Source organism: Diabrotica virgifera, chromosome 8, assembly GCF_917563875.1.
Source record: "Diabrotica virgifera virgifera chromosome 8, PGI_DIABVI_V3a".
Lineage (NCBI taxonomy): Eukaryota > Metazoa > Arthropoda > Insecta > Coleoptera > Chrysomelidae > Diabrotica > Diabrotica virgifera.
Window position 1 is genome coordinate 176,931,319 of NC_065450.1, and position 22,843 is coordinate 176,954,161.

General features: G+C 33.1%; 1 protein-coding gene across 1 annotated transcript in view; it reads left to right on the forward strand.

Annotated features, from left to right (window-relative positions):
• The window catches only part of LOC126890314 (uncharacterized), a 253,174-nt gene that overhangs the window by 113,732 nt on the left and 116,599 nt on the right, over positions 1-22,843 (forward strand). Inside the window, exon 2 of the mRNA XM_050659174.1 lies at positions 7,524-7,540. The gene's annotated coding sequence lies outside the window, so the exon portion shown is untranslated. The remainder of the gene's footprint in view (positions 1-7,523; positions 7,541-22,843) is intronic.

Below are 22,843 nucleotides of genomic sequence, written 5' to 3' on the forward strand. Positions count from 1 at the left end.
TTCAGCTTTTTAAAGAAGCAGTGAACAGTTTACTATTTTTACTGGGAATATGTAAGCCACAGTTTTACTTAAAAAAAATTATTTTGCCGGTTCATTTTCAGTTCAGATACTAAAATCATTTTCAAAATACTATTCAAAATACAAAGTCCATGTGGTGAGACCGCTCCCGCCTGAAAAACATTTCTAATTCGGTTTCTCTGCGGATTCATATTCAAAAATGTCCCCTTTAAACAAATCTGAAGGGTGCCGGACGGAATTTTTGGGCAGAAATTGTTTAAACAATTTTTTTAAACAAGTACATAAGATCACCTTTTTGTTCCTCCAAAAAATATATTTTTAGGTTTTCTGTGTCATTCTAAACAAGAAAGGTATCTTGTGATTTTTCTCAAAAATTGACAGTTTTCGAGTTATAGGCGATTTAATATCTAAAAAATGCGAAAATACGCATTTTAGAGGCTTGAAAACAATGAAAACTCATATTTAAATTAGTATTTTTAAGGGTGCCAATAACTTGGATTAAAGTTTAAACATTCCTTTTCAAGATTCCGAAGAGTGATCGGGTCTAACTTCAATTTAGACCGTATTTTTTTAATTGTTAATTCTGTACCATCTGTGAATAAGTCGATAACTCAAAAATGCAAACTTTTCGGTATGGCCATTTTAAACATTTTATTAGTTTTGAAGAATAAAAATTTAAGATTTGACTTATCCACTTATTCACGATCTGTACCATCTGTGAATAAGTCGATAACTCAAAAATGCAAATTTTTGGGTATGGGCCATTTTAAGCATTTTATTAGTTTTGAAGAAAAAAAATTTAAATATAAATGAAACAAATTTTTTTTCAACAAAAACAAAATTTGTTTCATTTGAACAAAATTATATCTAAAGGCTATATATGCGCCTTGTGTAATGAAAACCTCGAATTTTAGACATAAAATATATTACAGTTTGACTAAGGGTCCAAGCAGACCAAGTTATTGTTGTTCTATATTATAGTTCTGATCGCGGCACCACACTTCGCTATGTGTTATTCGTTATGCGGCTACGCTGTATGCGCCAAATATCAGATATTGTCCAAATATCAGATTCTGTCCTTGGAAGTGTGTCAAAAACCGACAACTGGACGGATAGGCGTATTTGCTATTCGTGCTTATGCGTTATGCGTGTGAATAAAGCAAATATTGACGAATGAACTCCCCACACTCCAATAAGGCGCATAACAAATAACACATAGCGAAGTGTGGTGGTGCCATGACAGTGCGAAAATGGATTTTTGATAGAGACAGCAATGACAATAATTATTGGTTTGGTACGACATCCAAGAAAAAGTCAAGAAAGGCAAATATCGGGTACCCATACAAAATTTAACTTATTTTTAGACAAAATTTAATTAGACTTAATAGACCGATCAAATAAAATTACAATACATGTAAATCAAAATGTAATTCCGTACAGGTTGGAATAATTTTTTTATCAAACTTTAGGTCCAAGCAAAAGATATTTTCAAGAAAGTATATGATTCATATGAGGGGATCATTGTTTAAATAATTCAAAATAGGTAATTTTTGCAAAAAATTTATTTGTTTAGCTGCTGCGGTAATTCGTGTTTTTATTAAGGATTTTACAATTTATTTCTGCAAAGATGATGAAACAGTCTATTATATGAGACTTACTAAATTAATTTTGACCGGTAATTTATTTAAATAATTGTAAATCAAAATTGAAAAACATATTTCCAAAAAAATATTATTTGCAATATAAATAAGCACTATAAAATATTTTACTTTGCAGAAAAAGTTGCGCTATGATATTACTATAAATCGACAAAAAAATTGGTTGATAAATATTAAGTAGTTTATGAGATATTTAATTTGTTTATAAAAAATTACCATTTTTTCAATTGCAAAAACGCGGTTGTTGCCGATAGAGTATACAAGTTTTTAAAGTCACATGTGTTTTGCTTTTATATATATTTTCTATAAAAATATTGACAAATCAAAATTTCAATTAAACACCCCTCAAAAATGGCGTTTGAAAATTGGTGTAATTTGTTTAAAATTTATTTTTTTAATAACATCGCCGGGATTAAAAATTTTAAAATTATTTTTCGGTATTCGTATTCTTGGTAATTTTTGACATACTCACAAAAGCATAAAACTTTTCTAGAAGCATTTTTGGCCGAGATAGCTTTTCCCAGTTTAAAAATTCATAATTTGTTTATTTATCAATATTGACATTTAAAAGTACGTAAGTACATCTATTATCCTTACTACTTAACAATGTCATTTCTACACATAATAAAAATTGTAGAATATTTTGAAACATGATGATTTTCGTAGCACCTTAAATGAAAACTTTTTGTCTGAAAATTGGCGGAGGAGAGTTTCCAATATCTCCGTTAATAATGGGCCAATTTCAATGTTTTCAACATTTTTTTCTGTTTTCTGTGAGCAGTAGAATGTATTTTGAGTTAAATAAATTACATACATTCTTCTTTTTGTGTCAATTAATTTAATTCAAAATAATTTTTCTTAGACACCCTGTATAAATAATTATGTCAATGTTAATATTACTGAATAGAGAATTGAATAACCTTTCAAATGAGCTAGCACACGATCCCTATTCCCTATTTAAAAATAAGGAGTGGGGGTTGTGGAAGGGAGGGGGTTGAAATATGACAGATGTATGTACCTTAAAAAGTGTCCCTCTTAGACCAAAAATCTACCTGTTTCGTCATTTCCTTAAGATCTAATAAATACTGCCAAATATCAAGGTGGATTTTTTTCTTTGACCCACACTGTATATATTTTAATATTCTACACAGAAAAAAGTCTTAAACAAATTTTTAATGCTAATTCAGTATTACTTTTTTATTTTTTTATATAAAAAATCTTTTGTCTCAATTTTTATTTATCATATCTAGAGAAAAAAAATTGAAAAAATTGTTTATAACAAATTGACGAATATTTTATTGTTAAAAGTGTCATTTACTGTGTCAGTTACTATTTTTATAAGCTACCATAAACTAAAAAAAAAAAAACATTGAAATTGGTCCATTATTAACGAAGGTATTGCAAAGTACTACTACTGCACCATTCTTCATGTAAAAAGTTTTCAGTTAAGGTCGCTACGAAAAACATTACTTTTTAAAATATTATAAAATTTTAACTCTATGTATAAATGACACTGTTAAGTAGTAGGGTTGATAGATGTACTCACGCACTTAAATGTTAATATTGATAAATAAACAAATTATGAATTTTTAAACTAGGAAAAGCTATCTAGAAAAGATTCGCAAAAAATGGATCTAGAAAAAATTTTCCTTTGGTAAATGTGTCAAAAACTACCAGGAACACGAATACCGAAAAATAATTTCAAAATTTTTAATCCCGGTGATGTTATTAAAAAAACAAGATCTAAACAAATTACACCAATTTTCAAACGCCATTTTGAAGGGGTGTTTAATTAAAATTTTAATTTGTCAATACATTTATCGAAAATATACATAAAAGCAAAAAAATGAGATCTTATAATTTGTATACTCTATCGGCAACAACCGCGTTTTTGCAATTGAAAAAATGGTAATTTTTTATAAACAAATTAAATATCTCAAACTACTCAATATTTATCAACCAATTTTTTTGACAATTTATAGTGATATCTTAGCGCAACTTTTTGTGCAAAACAAAATATTTTATAGTGCTTATTTATATTGTAAATAATATTTTTTTGGAAGTTTGTTTTTTAGTTTTGATTTACAATTATTTAAATAAATTAGAGGTCAAATTTAATTTAGTAAGTCTCATGTAAAAGACTTGGTCTTCATCTTCGCAGGAAAAAATTGTAAAATCCTTAATATAAACAAGAATTGCCGCAGCAGTTAAAAAAGTAAGTTTTGTGCAAAAATTACCAATTTTTAATTATTTAAACAATGATCCCCTCATATGAATCATATACTTTCTTGAAAATATCTTTTGTTTTGACCTAAACTTTAATAAAAAATTTATTCCAACCTGTACGGAATTACATTTTGGTTTTATTTTATTTTATTGGGCTATAACCCATTCGCTGCCGATCATGAAGGATGGAATTGGCTAGGAGCCAGTTTGTTGAACGGCACCTAACTCAAGTAACCACAGTTATTAATGTTTTCCACCTTGCATCTCCGTCGTATATCTGTAATTCTAGCTCTGTCTGTTTTCATCTCCGCTGTTTCGAGCAATCTTTTTGTCCTCTCTGTGTCAGGTCGTATTTCGATCGCGTATTGGTCTGATGACTGTTTTGTAAATTCTACCTTTCGTTTCTTTTCCGATATTTTTATTTCTCCATATTGTGTCGTTCAGGCAACCTGCGGCTCTGTTTGCTCTATTCACTTGATCTCCACTTCTGTGTCGAGCTGAAAACAATGAGGAATTGATAAGATGAATTTATGAAAACAATGAGGAAAAATAATGGATAAATAATGTAGTACATATTGGGATGCATATAGTCATAGACTTATCTATCCAGTAGGTGCAAATTGTAAAGGAGAAATTAAAATAAAACATATCTAAATCACAAATTTAAACTCAAAAATGCAAAATTCAAACATGACAAACTGCTAACACGTTGACGGACAGTGCGTCAAATGTATAAGCAAGTGTTGTGACACTATAAATATATATCATTTTAAAGTCGTCTACTTTAAAATGTATAATACGTGTCTGAATTGCCGATATAAATGAGTCAGATTAAATAAATTATTAGAAGAATTTTTTACTAAGCAACAACATTTTTGTTTATTTAGTATTATTTTGTATTTTGACAACGACACCCGACTTAGGCGTCGAAACGTTAATAAAATCATTTTTAGGTAAAATTGTGGCTTATTTCCCATTTGAATATACTTGATTATAAAAATGCCACAAGAAAATAGCTTCAGAACAATATAAATATGTATTTTGCAAAGAGAATCGGGAAATTCTGAATTTCTTTTAGTGCTTATAATTTATTTATGAAAACAACAGTTTTTTAACATTTTTTGTAAACATGTGGACGACGACCATGGGCGTCATATATTATGCATCTGTAGATGTAATGTAACATTTTTTGACATTGATTTTTTGCCACAACTCGACATTTTAAAAATACGTCTATAGACGTTGTGTCACATTACATCAATGGCAATTAGACGTCTATGGACTTTGTTAACAATGTGTTAACACATTGTTAACAATGGAAAACTACGTGACTTATGTGCAATTTTCCAACCTACGACTACATAAAGAGGAAAATATTCCGAAAATGCGAACACTGCTGCCGGCGTAACTCGAAACATTACAAATGCATTAGCGAAATAATTAATACAGACACAATGCGCTACCAAAGGGAATATTAGGGTTAACGACTGGAGGGGTATTAACAGAAATTAAAAAAAAAAATAAAAACAAGCATTATCATAGATATCGAATGGATAAATACTAAATAGTCAGTAGACCGAGTGTGGTAAGGATAAGTAAGGAAGATTTATCACAAATCAGAAGAATTGAGCCACTGAGAGCAAAAGTGGTGTAACTCAAAAAATCGAGTTCTCAGGAAATTGGTGTTTTGGTGAAAGCTGTGAACATGCAATGGTTTTTTTGGACTTTGTTTTACGGACAAAGGAATATATTATATTCATTTATCCGAACAAAAAACAAATTCCATAGAAACCTTCGTGTGTACGGAGTTTCTGGTAAAGCGCTGGTTTGCTGAAAATTTGATTTTTTGACTTCACCACTTTTGCTCTCAGCGGCTTAATACTTATTTTACTTTGTTATCAATTTTAGTTGGGAATAAGCCAATTTTTATCAGATATACACAGGTAGAGGTCCCGTCATTTGAGAAGGCACTAATTTGTATATTATTGCACTTGTATAGAAGTCAAAATTTGAAGTTTCTTCCTAAGCCACGCCTTAACATTAAATAATTTCAATACTCAGTAGATAAATTCAATGTTAGTAACCTATCAGCAACTAAGACGATTCTGCGTCCTCTAGATCGCATCCTCGGGGTAGACCGCATACTATATTGGCACCTTATATTCCATATAGGTATGTATATTCTTTCCCACCACGCATCCCTAGGGATTTTAGGCAGCCGGATATCAAGAAGCGGATGATTTAAAGCTAACTTTAAGGCTTTGGATTCATCCGTGTACTGTAGAAAGCGTGATGACTTGAGTTCAGTAAAAAATGGCATGTGGTAAATATAAAGATAAAGAACATTAATTTAGCTAAGCGTTACATGTTATGAAACTGGCTGATTGTGGTTTAATCCCATAATAGCATAATATTTAACCTCCATATGTCACATACATATTATTTTATTCGATTATTACTTAGCACTTCATTGCTCTCTGTCAATTTTTATTATACATATTTATTTTTTTTATTAAAGAAATGGTACCGCATCCACCAACAGGTTATGAACGAAGATTACCAATGATTTTTAACAAATAACAAATAATTGGATTTGATAGGAGTAGAAGGTAGACTTGTTACTATACGCACCCTATACCGTAGCATTTAAGCCTTTGGACTGTTTTCGTTCCTCCCACGACGAGTGCTTCCTTTGACTGCGAACCACTGTCATCAACGTTGGAATTGGTGCAGAAAACAGCAGCATTGGGTGGCAGAATGGCATAATGCAGCATTCAGCGATTAATCGTGATTTTGTTTAGATATGCATGATGGTCGTAAGGTGATAAGACGCTGCCGTGGAGAGCGACGAGATATCGGGTTTGCTGTTGAGAGGCATCTACACAGGACAGTTGGAGTAATGGTTTGGGGGGTTATTGCCTATGGTAGCGGATCACCACTTTTGTTTATTCGAGGCAGTATGACAGATGCGCGTTATGTTGATGATATCTTACAAACCACTTTACTGCCTTTTCTAGACGGCTGTCGAAACGCCCTTTTTCTGGAAGACAACGCGCGTTCCCATATTGCTCGTCGAACTATGGACTTTCTCCAAGAAGCTGCCGTTAATTTTTTGCCGTGGCTACCCCGTTCACTGGGTTTAAATCCTATCGAACATGTGTGGGATATGATGGGGAGGAGACTGTCCACTTTGCACCATCCTCCACAGACTCTGGCACAGTTAATACATGAAATTCAAGTTTCTTGGAACTGCCTCAAGCAGACATCGATCATCTCATTTTGTCAATGCCTAGATGTATACAGGAGTGTTTTCAGCTAGGGGGTCGCCAAACACATTATTAATTTTTTTTTGATTACATGTCAATAAAAAGTCTTCGTTTCATTTTTGATGAAAATGTACCATGTTGCAAAACAATTAAATTCCAGAAATGATTCCTTCTGGGTGTAACACTTCTAATGTCACTGAGTATATAAATCAGTAAAGTCGCAGTGGCGTAACAATAATATGCTCCTAGAGCTATATCTTAAAAACTATTTAAGTATCAAATTATTGTACAACGATAATTTCTATTTTTAATGGTTTTTGTAATTAGTAATATGCATATTTTTTGTTTCAGAAAGAATTCGGCTGACCGAGTGTAAGTATAATATAATAATATAAGCTATTATTTTTTTATTTTATATTATTAAAACGTATCTGAGAGTTATAGTTATTTAAATGTTCACAAGTAGAGAACTTGCGTCCCTGAGGGCAGATAAAGAAATAAATATTGGTTTATTTCTTTCCTAGTTAATATTATATGTTGCTGTGGAATACAGGATCTTATGTACAGGGTGTAACAAAAATACAGGTCATAAATTTAATGGCATATTCTGGGACCAAAAATAGTTTGATTGAACCTAACTTACCTTAGTACAAATGTGCACGGAAAAAAAGTTACAGCCCTTTGAAGTTACAAAATGAAAATCGATTTTTTCCAATATATCGAAAACTATTAGAGATTTTTTATTGAAAATGGACATGTAGTATTCTTATGGCAGTAGTATTTTAAGAAAAAATGATAATCAAATTTGGACACCCCATAAAATTTTATGGGGGTTTGGTTCCTTTAAACCCCCCCAAGCTTTTGTGTACGTTCCAATTTAATTATTATTGTAGCGCCATTAGTTAAACACAAGTTTTTAAAAACTTTTTTGTCTCTTAGTACTTTTTCCAAAAGTCAGTTTTTATCGAGATATTTGAATATTTGTCAAATCCACCACATATTTGTATATGGTAAAGTACGATTATGGAGACTTGGTAATAATATGAAAATTTATTTATGAGTTACATTTTTAAGTATATTTTGAACCATATTAAAAAAGAAGCCACATCTCGATAAAAGATGCTTTATCAAAAAAATACAAAGAGGCAAAAAAGTTGGTACCGCAGTAATAGTTTAATTGGAACGTACACAAACATTTGGGGGGGTTTAAAGGAACAAAACCCTCATAAAATTTTTATTTAAACATATTAAAAAAGAAGCCGCAACTCGATAAAAACTGCCTTATCGAAAAAATACTAAGAGGCAAAAAAGATTTAAAAATATTGAATTTAACTAATGGCACCACAATAATAATCTATTTGGAACGGATACAAAAGTTTGGGGAGGTTTAAGGGAACAAAACCCCTATAAAATTTTTAGGGGGTGCACAAATTTCACTATAATTTTTCTTTAACATATTTCTTCTATAAGAATGCCACATGTCCATTTTCAACAAAAAATCTCTAATGGTTTTCGATATATTAAAAAAAATCGATTTTCATTTTGTAACTTCAAAGGGCTGTAACTTCTTTTGTGTGCATATTTGTACTAAGGTAAGTTAGGTTCATTCGAACTATTTGTGGTCCCAGAATATGTGGTTTAATTTATGACCTGTATTTTTGTTACACCCTGTATAATTTTTCACACCATTTGTGAAGAGTTGATGGGAAAGTTATCAACGGTATCCCTTCTCTAAATAGTATTTCTTATTATTTCTACGTCACATGCCCATACTAGTGATGTAACGAGATTTTTGCATATTCTCATTCGTATTCGCATTCGCGAAATTTGTGCGAGTTTTTTGCGAATATGAACATCAGAAAAAAATAATAATCTTAAGATAATATTAGGTACCTAAATAAAATCAAAATCTATTCACTTCTCATCTTTTTTTTATTAGGAAACGGTAACTTAACCTCGTATAATCACATTATCAGCCTAAAGTTTATTTTATTATTTGCTATTATGTAATAAAGCGTAAAATTCAGATTGATTTACACTAGATATCAATTAACTTTCATGATAAATTTAGACAGCATGACAAAAATAGAAACAAATTTAAAAAAACTGATTATTAGCAATCGCGAATGTTGGTAGCAGATATTCGCATTCGTATTCGCGAATGTTCAAAAAATGACATTCGTTACATCACTAGCCCATACCATCGTATGCGATAGTCTTTAACCAGTTCAACTAAATCTTCTCCTTTCATTTTTTTATTTGAAAATTCATAAGGACTCTTTATGTTAAGGAAAATATATATTATGTTGACTAACACAGTCTCTGGTGGTCAGAAATAATTTTAATACAGCGTATGTTATTTCATTACAGCGTTTGACGTTTGTGTTTTTTTTGGAATCATACATAGTTATGAATAAGGACATGAGTCAATATTGTAATATCATGCCAGTTCTGCAAATGCCGTTAAAGAATAAGTCCAAGAATTGCCAGGTCATTTTCCATTTTTCATGTTATTGAAACGTTTTTGTGTAATTTATTTAAAATTGCCATCTATTATTTCGTGTTTTGACTGCACTGCTCTTGTTTTATTCATAGTTGTTTTGGCTTATCCAATAATTGTTCGTATACTTTTTTTTTTGGAAAATGGCATCCTTGCGTCATCAGGATAATAATTTGTTTTTTACAGGTTTTATAAATACGGCAATAGGCGTTGTTTATTACACTTTATGTGCACTTGCACAACTTAATTGCAAACAGTTTTATCGACAAATTGCTATTTTTATTGATGTTTGTGCATAGTAAAAAACTGAGTTTAGCACGACAATAAAGTAATTTCCTACGAAAGTCTTAGCACCAACCGAAACTAAAACTCACGTGGACTGATCTTTAAGAAGCAGAGGCCATTATTAGAATTTGCTTCTTCCACTTCAATGGTTAAAAGCCGGTTTTATGAGTATAATTCATGAACTCTGACGAAAATGACTGAGAGTGTCCCAGATATGATTGATAAAGTCTGGTATTAGGTGACTGTCTAAAAGCCTAAAGTGCAGATGGCAGATTCATTGTTGAAGACTTCTGTTTTATTTAAGTAGGCAGTTTTTTGGGATCATATCTCATCTCCATAAAGTAGTATTGACCACATTTATAACACCTTATGTACAAGTTATAGTCTTAGCTGCGGATTGAGACAAAGAGGCCACTTTGACCTGACAAAATTATCTCTAGTTTGAGAAATTCTGGCCTTCTTGGGCAGGATCGAGTTTGTCGTTAATAGAACAACCTCAGTATAAAATGAGTTAACCTCTTCTAACATGTTTTCCATTTACCGTTATGAGTCAATGGGATATTTTTGTTATCCAACGTCAGAGTCAGCAATGAGTATACTTTGTCATCTCATCATCATCATAATTGGCTCAACAATCCTTTGTGAATCTTGGCCTGCTTGCAGAGAAGTTGCTACTTCTGCGGATTCCTAGAAACTTATCTCCATTCTCTCACTCTTAAAATCCCAAGGTCCTCAATCCATCATCTCTTCATACTCACCTCTATACCCACCTCTATGCCGTATTCTTTGGCTGGTGCGTAAATACTTACATATAAAGGTAGGTATACATATGCGTCAGTCCAACGTTGGACTGACGATCTCAAGAAAATGTCAAGAAATTGGATGCAATGTGCTCAAAATAGCACAATGGACAAAAATGAGGGAGGTCTATCTCCAGCAGTGGACGCAAAGGGCTGGATGATTGATTGATACATATGCGCGCCGCGCACTTGGCACCGTGTGTGAAACATGGCGCACCACGATCCAACTTCTGTCGGCGCCACAAACTCGCGGCGTACACACGGCGCGAAGTGCGCGGCGTGCATCCCTATACATACCTTAATGCGAACGTTAACAAACCAATGATATTTATTTTGATTTTATGCATTTCTTGTATGAACAGAGCTGTAGCTCAATGTACAATGTACAAGCTGTGAACAATGAACAACGAATCCAAGATAATAAAAGCTTCTTAGATTCCTGGAGAAAAATGGCCAATTTTATTAGAGAGACGGCTATTTTGGGAAAACGTCAGGAAAGAAGTTTGAGGATAAAGAGACTTGGTGGTGGTCAAATGAAGTACAAGGAAAAATAAAAGAGAAGGGAAAATTATATAAAAAGTGGCAAGAAACCAGATGGGACATAGATCTTCAAAACTATATGGTCGCCAAAAAGGAAGCGAAAGTAGCAGTAGCAAAAGCTAAAGCAGAAGCGTATTCAAACCTATACGATCAACTCGATACCAGGGAAGGCGAAGCAAAGATATATAAAATAGCCAAACAGAGAACAAAGAAAGCAAGAGATTTTAATCAGATTAGATGTATCCGAGATGAAAATAATAAAATACTAATTCACGAAAAGGATGTCAAAAACAGATGGAGAAAGTATTTTGACAGTTCATTAAATGAAGAATTTGACAGACAGCCTGTGGAGTTAACGGAGACTGTAACAGCAATGGTTACCAGAATAACAAACGAGGAAGTGCTTCAAAAAATAAAGAAAGGAAAAGCAGTCGGACCAGATGATATTCCTGGGGAAGTATGGAGAGCATTGGGAGAGACAGGAATAAGTTGGCTAGCAGGTCTATATAATAGAATTATGGAAGTTGGACAAATGCCAGACGAATGGAGAAGCAGTATATTAGTACCTGTCTACAAAAACAAGGGAGACATACAACAATGCACAAACTACAGGGCTATAAAACTACTTAGCCACACTATGAAAATATGGGAGAGAGTAATTGATAGACGGATACGTGAAGGAAACCGAAATATCCGATAACCAATTTGGCTTTATGCAGGGCAGATCAACAACAGATGCAATTTTCATTATAAGGCAACTGATGGAAAAATACAGGAATAAAGAGACCAACGCTCATATGGTATTCATTGATCTTGAGAAAGCATATAATAGAGTTCAGCGAGAGATTCTGTGGTGGGCACTCAATAAGAAAGGAGTCCCTGGCGAATATGTAAAGATTGTGAGAGATATGTATGAGGGAGTAACGACTAGTTTTAGGACAGGTGTGGGAGAGACTGATAAATTTCAGGTGAAAGTAGGATTGCACCAAGGCTCGGTGCTTAGTCCTTATTTATTCTCATTAGTTTTGGACCAGATAACAGCGAAACTACAGGGTAGTATTCCATGGTGCCTAATGTATGCCTGATGATGTAGTGTTAATAGGAAATAGTGAAAGAGACTTAGAACAAAAACTGGAACAGTGGAGAACTCTGGAGGAAAAAGGTTTAAAACTTAGTAGGACAAAAACAGAGTATTTGGAATGTTCATTTAGAGATGGAGTTCCTACAAATAAAATGGTATCTTTGGATGGTGAAATGATTGTGAAAAGCAATAGTTTTAAGTACCTAGGATCGGTATTACAGAGTAATGGAGAAATCGATGGAGATGCATGCAGTAGAATTAGGGCTGGATGGATGAAGCGGAAAGAAGCGAGTGGTGTGTTGTGTGACAGAAAAATTCCAATGAAGCTGAAGGGAAAATTCTATAAAACAGCGATAAGACCGGCTATGATGCACGGAACTGAGTGTTGGGCAGTGAAAAAGAAAGAGGAACAACGAATGCATGTGGCGGAAATGAGAATGCTTAGATGGATGAGTGGAGTGACAAAGAAGGATAAAATTAGAAATGAGTATATTAGGGGAAGTCTAGGTGTGGCACCAATTGATGCCAAAATGAGAGAGCATACGTTAAGATGGTTTGGTCATGTTCAACGTCGAGACGTTAATCACCCAATACGAAGCATAGCTGAAGTGCAGATTCCTGGAAGGAGTAGGAGAGGAAGACCAAAGAAGACCTGGGGGGAGACGATAAGGCAGGACATGTTGGTAAAGTGGATTAACATTGATATGACCCAAGATAGAACTGTGTGGAGAAATGCAATTAGGGAAGCCGACCCCGCATAGGGATAAGGCAAAGAGAATGATGATGATTCCACGTGCAAATTTTGTCTCTTTGTCAAAAATCATTGTCCTTATTTTGTTTGCGAGTTCGCTAGGTTCGTTAGGTTTTTAGTTATTTCTTTGGGGATTTTTACAGGGTCGGATAGTTTACCCTATGTCAAGCCTTCCTTTGGATATGGCGAGGATGAGAGGTGAGAGAAAGTAGAAGAGGCTAAGTGGAATAAACTGGAACTAACTTTATGTTTTGGTATCTCCTTTACTCTCTACTTTGTACTTGTCATCTGCATATGTAATTTTTGATATTTGGCTGTCATTAACTCTTACTCAGTTACTTTGAGTATTGTTCTGAACTGTTATTTGGGTACTTTATAAAATATAAATGAAACTATCGCTTTTAACAATAATATTATTTACATTCAAATTAAAATTCTATTTATATTAACTATAACTATACAATAAGGTGGGTCAGTCTCACATTCTGTCATTGGAATAAATGGTTTGTGATAGACTGACAATAGAGACAAATGTTTGGTCGTTTGTTTGTGGCTTTTTTTATTGATGTATCTCATGGACATTAAAAATACTTTTTAAAATTCACATTACTATTCAGAATTATCTGTCACAGAACTTTTTATAAATGTATATTTAATATTATTAATAATTTACACAGATTCGGCAATGTTTTAACTTATTTATAGCAATTAATAATACGAAATAAAAGAGATGGATTTATGTTGATGAACAGCGAATACAAATATATTTATATTTCCTCTTCCACTCTACTCCTCACCACTTAGCGACATATTTTTCTTGAGCGAAGTGAACAGAGCGAGTATTTGCCGTGTTGTGTAACGTAATTTTGTTATTTTAGTTCCTGTGTTTAGTGTGTGAAGAGAAATTTGCCGTGGTAACTATAATTGGGTAAATATCAAAAACACTAAATTTTAAGGAAGAATAGTATGGTATATAACTAGACCTATACCCAGACATCCAAAGTGAAAGTTATCCTTCAAGAACATTTTTGTATAGAACATTGTTCACGCTAAACCGCACAGTTTTAGAAATATTGTCGAAAAACGTAAAAAACTCCTAATTTACCGACTTCTTCCCCCACCTCTCCCCCCCCCCCAAACCCGACGACGCTCAAAATGGTGTAACTTTTTACTGAACATTATATCGACCATATATAACAATTTGGTGTTAAAGGATAACTTTCACTTTGGATGTCTGGGTTATGCCTTGTTTTGGATCAACTGTATCATACTGTAAGTGGTGATTTGCTCAATTACTTCATCTCAAGTTGACATATATGACCATTTGAACTGCAATTTTTGCCACCTTTTCTGACATAGGCCAAATTTTATGTTACTCTTAAAAACGCTAAAAACACTCGTACGACAGGAAGAAGTTTTTTAAAAAAACCGTTTTAGGTATGATCCACAAGAAATTGTTTGCACATAGACATAGAAGTGATTTGTATCAAATTTCCTTTCATTTGAGGAAATTATTCATTCAACTTCTATTTTTTTCGTTTTCTATAGTTTTTCTTCTATTTACATAGTCGTAGACTGCCTTGAGATCTATAAATGTCTGGTAAGTATCTATGCCATATTTCAGTGTTTTTTTCTAATACCGGATTTACACTCAGTCCTATTGGACAGTCATGAGGAGAGTATTAGTCATGAGGACATTGTCGACATTGGCGAGGACTTGTGTGAACACTTCACTCGCGTTGATGTCGTATTTCGGGCAATATTTCCGACAGCGGCATTAGCGGTGGCAAAGGCTGAGTATAAATCCGGCATAATACTTGTCTCAGAGTTGCAATAGGATGAATTGTCGATTGTCTGAAACCAGAGGTGATACACTAGTTTGAACACAAGAATACACACAAAGTAACTTGGACATCCCCTGGCGAGTCAGATTGATCACCTCTTAGTAAATTCAAAACACGGAACAGGCGTATTGAACAGCAGTTATAGGTGCACAATCATATACTCAGATCATTGCCTAGTGGAATATACAAAAGCTGAGATATGTATCTGTTGCAGAACGGTACTCGGAAAACATCACCAACAGGCTAAGGAATCAAAATGTAAATGAAAAAGACCAGAAAGATATAGACTTCTACTGGACCAGAATAAAGGAGGATACTGAAGCAGCAGCACAGGATGAAATAGGAACAGAATTTATGCGCGTAAATATCATTGGTTTGCAAGGTGAACGCAAGCATGTAACATGGAAAAAATGAAGCCTATAGAAAAATGCTTACTCGACGAACTAGAAGAACTGAAGAGAATTACCAGACAAAGAAAAGAGAGGAAAACAATAGAGGATACGCGAAAGTAAGAAACTAAAACACTTAAATAAGGAACTTAAATACAGTCGAGATAAAGAATTCAGAGCATTCTATAAGAACATCTACAGAAAACATAATTCAAGGCAACTACAAACCAATTCAGAAATCTGAATGACCTATTAAGAACAAGGAAAGATGTATTAGAGAGTTATTGCCAACGTCTTTTAAGTCGACCTGTAATAAAAGATCCTTTATTTTGACATATAAGCATGCGCAGTATTGCGTCTTTTATTTTTGTCTTTTAATAAAATACAGGCCGCCTGTATTTAAGGAAAATTAGAGGACACCTTTATTTTAATAAAAGTTCCTTTATTTTGACATAACGTGTCAAAAATGTGAAGAAAGGTCTAACTTCACTTGTATTTTGAATTTATCTTGTCGCTTCTTTGGATTGATAATTTATGTAATGTGGGATTGATATTTGATTAAACTTTCATCATTAAAGTTGTATGTTGGGTTTTTTTTTATTAAAAACAACTCTAAGTAATATTCTGAGATATAGATTATTGATGTTTTGACCCAAACGAATATAGAAAAGAAAATTTTATTGAAGCTTGAGTTATTACAAGAAGTTGTAAAAAGGAATATTACGTAAATAATTTTAAATTGTTACTAATTACAATGATCAGACTTAAAATATCAGTAACTCATTTATTAAACTCAATATATTTTACATTTTTCTATAGAAATAAATATTTATTGAAGATATAAGAGATTGAAGATATAAGATCAATAAATTTTAATGAAAGTTAGGATTTGTTAAAATTCTAGATTCAAAATAGAGTTCTATTCAACAGATATATAACAACAGGTTAACAAAATAAAACAAAGGTTCAAGTATTTATTTTTGAAAATTTAATCTTTTATAGATTAGTATCTATAAAGTTTTTAATCAAAAGTATTAATACACTTTCATTTTCATGCCATCTTCTTCTTTTGGTTCTTATCCGTTTCGAATGTTGGAAATCAGATAGCAATCGTAACCTTGCTAGCTGCGATTCGAAACAGTTCCATTGATATTCTCCCTCTACCAGGTCTTCGCTTACCTTTGACTGTACCTTGCAATATGTACTGCAGCAGGGAGTAACGGTGCTGATTTATCATATGTGTCCCAGTTACTGCAGTTTTATGCGTTTAATGGTAAACACAATCTCCAATTCCTTCTTCATTCCTCCTTGTTCGTGATCCATTTCATGCCATCAGTATTTGTTTATTTAAACATTGCCAAAAAAATTAATAAAAACCAGCATAAAGCTTAATTCTTCTATTATCTTTTTGCATATCGGGAAGTTTATCTGACAGATTAGAGGTCTTTTCATTTTCAGATAACTAATTATTGGGAAGTTTATATAACAGTATCCTTAGTATCTGTCTTTTGAGCACCGGATAACTAGTTAACGGGAAGTTTTTCTCTGTCAGATATCTATTAGTATCTAATCTGTCAGATAAACTTCCTGATAACTAGTTATCCAGAGGTGAAAAGAAAGAAAGAGAGGGCCATAATAGATAAAAGATCAAACGCCAATAGCATGTATGTATATATTTATAAATTTATTATTTAAAACCTGCTAATGATCATAGAATACTTAAAATCAGTCACCAATATAATATTTATATTTATTTATAAATTTATTAACAAACTGCAGTCCAATAAAAATAAAATTAGTTTAAGCGCTAGCTTTAAATGTCGAACAATAATTTTAAACAAACACACACACAATTTAGTCGCATTAGATTAGCTCCTGGTTGAAAATGTACTGCCACAGCTTCTATATCAATATCAACAGCACACTCATTTGCCAGTATTTCAACGTTTTCTCTATTATGTACTACTGCAATATGTAAAACTGAACAAGCTGATATTATTCTTTGAATAAAAGGTAACTTGCATCTCATTACATATGGTAAAATGGGAAATCTCTTCACAATACCAAATGTTCTTTCAATAACATTTCTTGAAGGGATTTGTGATGGATTATAAAAACACAACTTCTGTCTGAAAATTCTGGAATGGTGTCATTCGGTAGTTGTAGTTGAGGAATGGATATCCACTATTCCCTAATAATATATTCTCCAGAAATTCCCCATTACATATACCCATAATGCAAAAGTATTTAAAAACTCCTAAAATAGTATTTCCAATTTATTGCACTTCCATATTATTGAACGATGAGTATTATGGGATATATTATGTTGTTCTCTAAACATCTTTAAATGACAAAATAATTAAATTTAACGTTTTACTCTTCAATTATCTTATTTTAATTTATATCGACAAATGGAATTTTATAGGTTATTTTTATATTTACAAAAATATTTCATGTCATTTGTCAAAATAAAAGATTCTTTAACTGCGTTTGCAATACCACTCTTTTAGACCCGTCCTGTATTTGTCCTTTATTAAAGTATCCTGTAATAAAGGATCCTTTATTTGCCGGTGGCAGTAACTCTCTATTGAATCGATAGGAGGAATACTTAAACTGGGAACTTTATAATAGAGGTAGATAAGCAAAACCTGTAAGACGAAAGAGATGATGTAGGTAAGCGGAACAGACGACAGGGAAGAACCACCGACGAGTCTTGAAGTTAACAGACACAGTTAAAAAAACTAGCTAGAAACCAATCACCCGGAATAGGTAATCAGCTGAACTATATAAAGAAAGTGGCCATGATACCATAATGGCACTACTTCTTCTTCTTTAAGTACCGTGCCAAAATTTAGGCGTGCGTTCTCGATCTTGCGCAGCATGTAATAATTGATCTGCTGATAAGCCCCATTGACGAAGGTTTCGGAGCCACGAACATTTCTTCCTACCAATTCCTCTTTTCTGTCGATCTTTCCATTGAGTATTAACTGCAGTATCCTGTATCTGCTACCTCTCATTATATGCCTCAGATGTTCAAGTTGTCTCTTTTTTATCATCTTCATTAAGTCACCTTCGCCTTGACCTACTCTGTTTAACACTTCTCTGTTTGAAATGCGTTGAACCCATGATATTCTGAGCATTCTACGTTATGACCACATCTCGAGGGCTTCGAATTTGTTCATCATGTTAACCATGATCCATGTTTCAAATCCATATAGTAATACAGGATGCACATAACATTTTAGGAACTTGTTTCTTAGTTGCAAGTTCAGCTGAGAATTGCTTAGAATAGATCTAAGTTTCATAAACGCTCCTCTTGCAATTTCTATACGAGTTTTAATTTCTTCATACGGACTTAGTTTCTCTTTTATCCAACATCCTAGGTATTTCAAATGGTTAACTTTTGTTATCGGTTCATTACTGGCAATTAGTTGCATAGGGCTGACGTCTTGTTTACTAACCACAAGTAACTTTGTCTTAAAAAAATGGTTATTCATTTTTTTATGTAAATGGTTATTCATTTTTAACTTTGTCTTTGTTGTTTTTATGCTAAGTCCGTTATTGGATCTTTCTCTAGTGACTCGATCTATAAGTAATTGAAGATCTTCGATATTTTCAGCCATGATCGCGGTGTCGTCTGCATATCTGATGTTGTTAATAGTTTCTCCCCCGATTCGAACTCCAAATTGCTCTTCCAAGGCTTCGTTAACAATTATTTCTGAATCAACATTAAACAAAGTTGGGGATAACGCACAACCACAACCCTGTCTGACACCTCTTTGAATGCAAAACGTGTGTGTTTATTTGCCGTCTACCAGAATAGAAGCTTCTTGATTCCAATGTAGATGTTGTAAAAGTCTCAGATATTTATCATGTATTCCAATCATTTCTAGATGTTCAAACAGCCTATCACGTTGAACCCTATCGAACGCCTTCTCAAAAGGCACTACAGCAGCTCATAAAAGAAATATGGACACGGAAATCCCTCCCCAGTGATTGGAATACTTTGCACTTTGCACCATACGTCTATACACAGATGGGAGATATCTTTGAATGCTCTAACTTCTAAGCTCAAAGGAATTACGCTTCTAAATGCAGCGTATAAAATATTCTTCACTGTGAAAAAATATACAGGACTGGCTATAAAATATGCGCAATTTTCAAGGTGTACTGTAAGGTCCTGCAAATGTATTTGTTCAATACAATAATGATTCATTCAAAGTGTATCGGGAAAACCAAAGAGGATGTATATATTGATTGAAACAGTTGTATAAAACAATGATCGAAAACGAAAATAAATATCTTGTTTAATTCAACATGCTTTCATCAAACGAACAACTACACCAAGCAAATTACAGTAAATGATTAATTGGCTTTTAGCCTCGTTCACGATAGATCGCTATCGACAATAATAACATGCTTATTTCTAATAAATTATTTCTGCTTTGACTAATACCTCATACTGCATTATTTATTAGCATGTTTGAATGACGGGCGGCCAGTTTATTTATTAACGATTCCAAAATCGAATGTTTCAAAACACACTTGGGGAAAATTTTGAGCGTCACTAATTTATAAAGAAAACGTGGAAAATAAACTTTCGCGAAAATGTGGTGCTGAACTTACACTTTTAATGGCAAATGTTATTGCAGTACATATTTTTCTATATAGTCAGGGATGCCAGGCCTATTTTCACCATTTTTACTACTAAATAACAAGCTAATTTTTCGTGAGTAGCTTCATTTTGACGAGACGCCCAACTTTTTTCCTTACAAAAATTTCCGTATGTGGTAAATATCAAAGATAGCAGGGATAGTCCAGTCGAGTAACCTTGCATGCCGAGCTGCCCCAAATTTTATTTTTCTAATATTTAGGGAGGGTCAATAGTAGTGTAAGTTTAAAATCTCGACTGAATTCCACTGTTGCGTTAGCCGTCATTTTGATTTTAAATGGGAACCGTTCTGCTCAATATCTCCGCCATTTTCAACTTCTCGACAAAAAGTATAAGAACTGAAATTGTTTAAAATGTGATTTTCTAACATTTCTTTCATTACAATTTTTTTCGTGCGGTCGATATTTTCAGAGTAACTCTGAATAGTAATAACTCTGAAAATGTTGACCGCACAAAAAAAAATTGTACAAAAACAATTTTAGTTCTCATACTTTTTGTCGAGAAGTTGAAAATGGCGGAAATATTGAGCAAAAATCGTTCCCGTTTAAAATCAAAATGACGGCTAACGCAACGGCGGAATTCAGTCGAGACTTTAAATTTACACTACTATTGACCCTCCCTAAAGATTAGAAAAATACAATTTGGTGCAGCTCGGCATGCAAGGTTGGGCCTGTTATTCGTCTAACTCGACTGGACTATCCCTGCTATCTTTGTTATCTACCACATACGGAACTTGTTGTAAGGAAAAAAGTTGAGCGTCTCGTCAAAATGAAGCTACTCACGAAAAATTAACTTGTTAGTAGTAAATGGTGAAAATAGGCCTGGGATCCTTGACTAATATGCTTGTGAAACACCTAAATAAACATACATTTAAATCAATAATTATTTCATTTGCTCATATTGTGACAAAATCCGACTTTCAATATATTGCAACGATTTTATTATCTTTTTATGGTTTTTATTATTTAATTTATTACAGTCTTCTGATAGTTAAGTATTTTAATTTATTTACACTAAAACATAATTAATTTATATGACAAGTTTATATATATCTCCGAATTACAATACGCGCTTATTATTCAACGTTGACGATACAATATTTATTTTAGACTAACCCTTACATTCAAAATTTCCCTATTTATATACTCCGGCTCAGCTTCTCGAACTCTCTAGATGACGTAGAAAATAATCAAAACTCCTTTGTAATTTTATAGTATTCTCTAGAAGTTTGGTTGGTTTAAAATGCTTCGTTTTGAAAACAGTTGAGTTTGAAGTGAGACGAGGATTTTTGTATTTTTATAAAAATTCCCTTTTTTAAATAAATCGAAAACTATAGGTATAGATCTACATCCAGAAAAGCAAAACTTTCAATTTTGTACTCTATAAAATTTTGCGTATGCCTAATAGGTCTGGATCCCGCGTATGAAAAAAAAGTTGATTAATAGCAAGCTGAAAATTTGTTAATAGCTTAAGGGTGTCTAGTCGGACAAACTTTGATATATGGGAACACTGGAACAGGGGAAGTTTTAATTGTGGAACAGGTTAAAAGTTTGGAACGGTCAGACCACGAAAACGGCATATGTATTTTGTCCGACAGAACAGACTTCAACTCTCCGAACAGAGATTAAACTCTCATGCAAAAATCAGACTGCTATTTATCACCAAATGGGCGTTTTAATGAGTGGAACATGTAGAATATGTCAAATGACAGGAATTATGACAGGTGATAAATAGCAGTCTGATTTTTGCATGAGAGTTTAATCTCTGTTCGGAGAGTTTAAGTCTGCTCTGTCGGACAAAATAAATGTGCCGTTTTCGTGGCCTGGCCGTTCCAAATTTTTAACCTGTTCCATAATTAAAACTGCCCCTGTTACAGTGTTCCCATATTTCAAAGTTTATCCGACTAGACACCCTTAAGCTATTAACAAATTTTCAGCTTGCTGTTAATCAACTTTTTTTTCATACGCGGGATCCAGACCTATAATAGCAGTTTTCAATTTATTTGACAAAAAAAAAAAGGAATATTTTGTGTAAAAATACAAAAATCCTCTCACTTCTAACTCAATTTTCAGTCAAACTCCTGTCCTATAGCATACTATAAGTACATTAGTAAAGTGAATTGTAAAAGGATACCGATTATTCTTAATCAGTGTGGTTAGGGGTAACGGTTAAGGTTAGTGCTAGATACTTTTATAATAAATAAAAATAAATATTTTTTCAAGAACTACAATAAAGCTTGTGCGGGTTTTCCATGAAAAATGCGTAGGTTTCTTCATATTTCACGTTGAAACCTACAATTTTAGCGTTCGACGAAGAAGAACCAGCTTTCAATAAGCTATTTCTTCGCTTGTATTGGGGCTACAGCTACAGATACCTTTTTTTTGTTAAAAATTGACATTTTCCCTTATAGTCTAAGAGCTAGTGAACCCTCCGAATAACGGTGGTCCTGTAAGGCTAGAAATTTGTCTAGTGATAATTCATAGCACACCAAGGCTAAAAACCATGACCTGGCAGGCCTCAGCGGTGCACGTGTATCTACCAGGTGAATCGAAAAGTGCAAATTTAGGGGGTAAAATAAACTTTCTCCTGTAAGGTTTAAATTTAAGTATGTGTTTGAGTAAGTCATTTAGAAGAAATGTGTACAATGACAGGCGATTCTGAAGAGCATAAGACCTTGCCAGGCGAGGGGAAAGATTAGGGGTTTTTCCTAAAATTATTCTTTTTGCATCGAACAAATTTTTTTTAGGTTTTTTGAATCATTCCAAACAGAAAAGGTCTTTAGTGATTTTTCTCTTAAGTTAATAGTTTTTGTT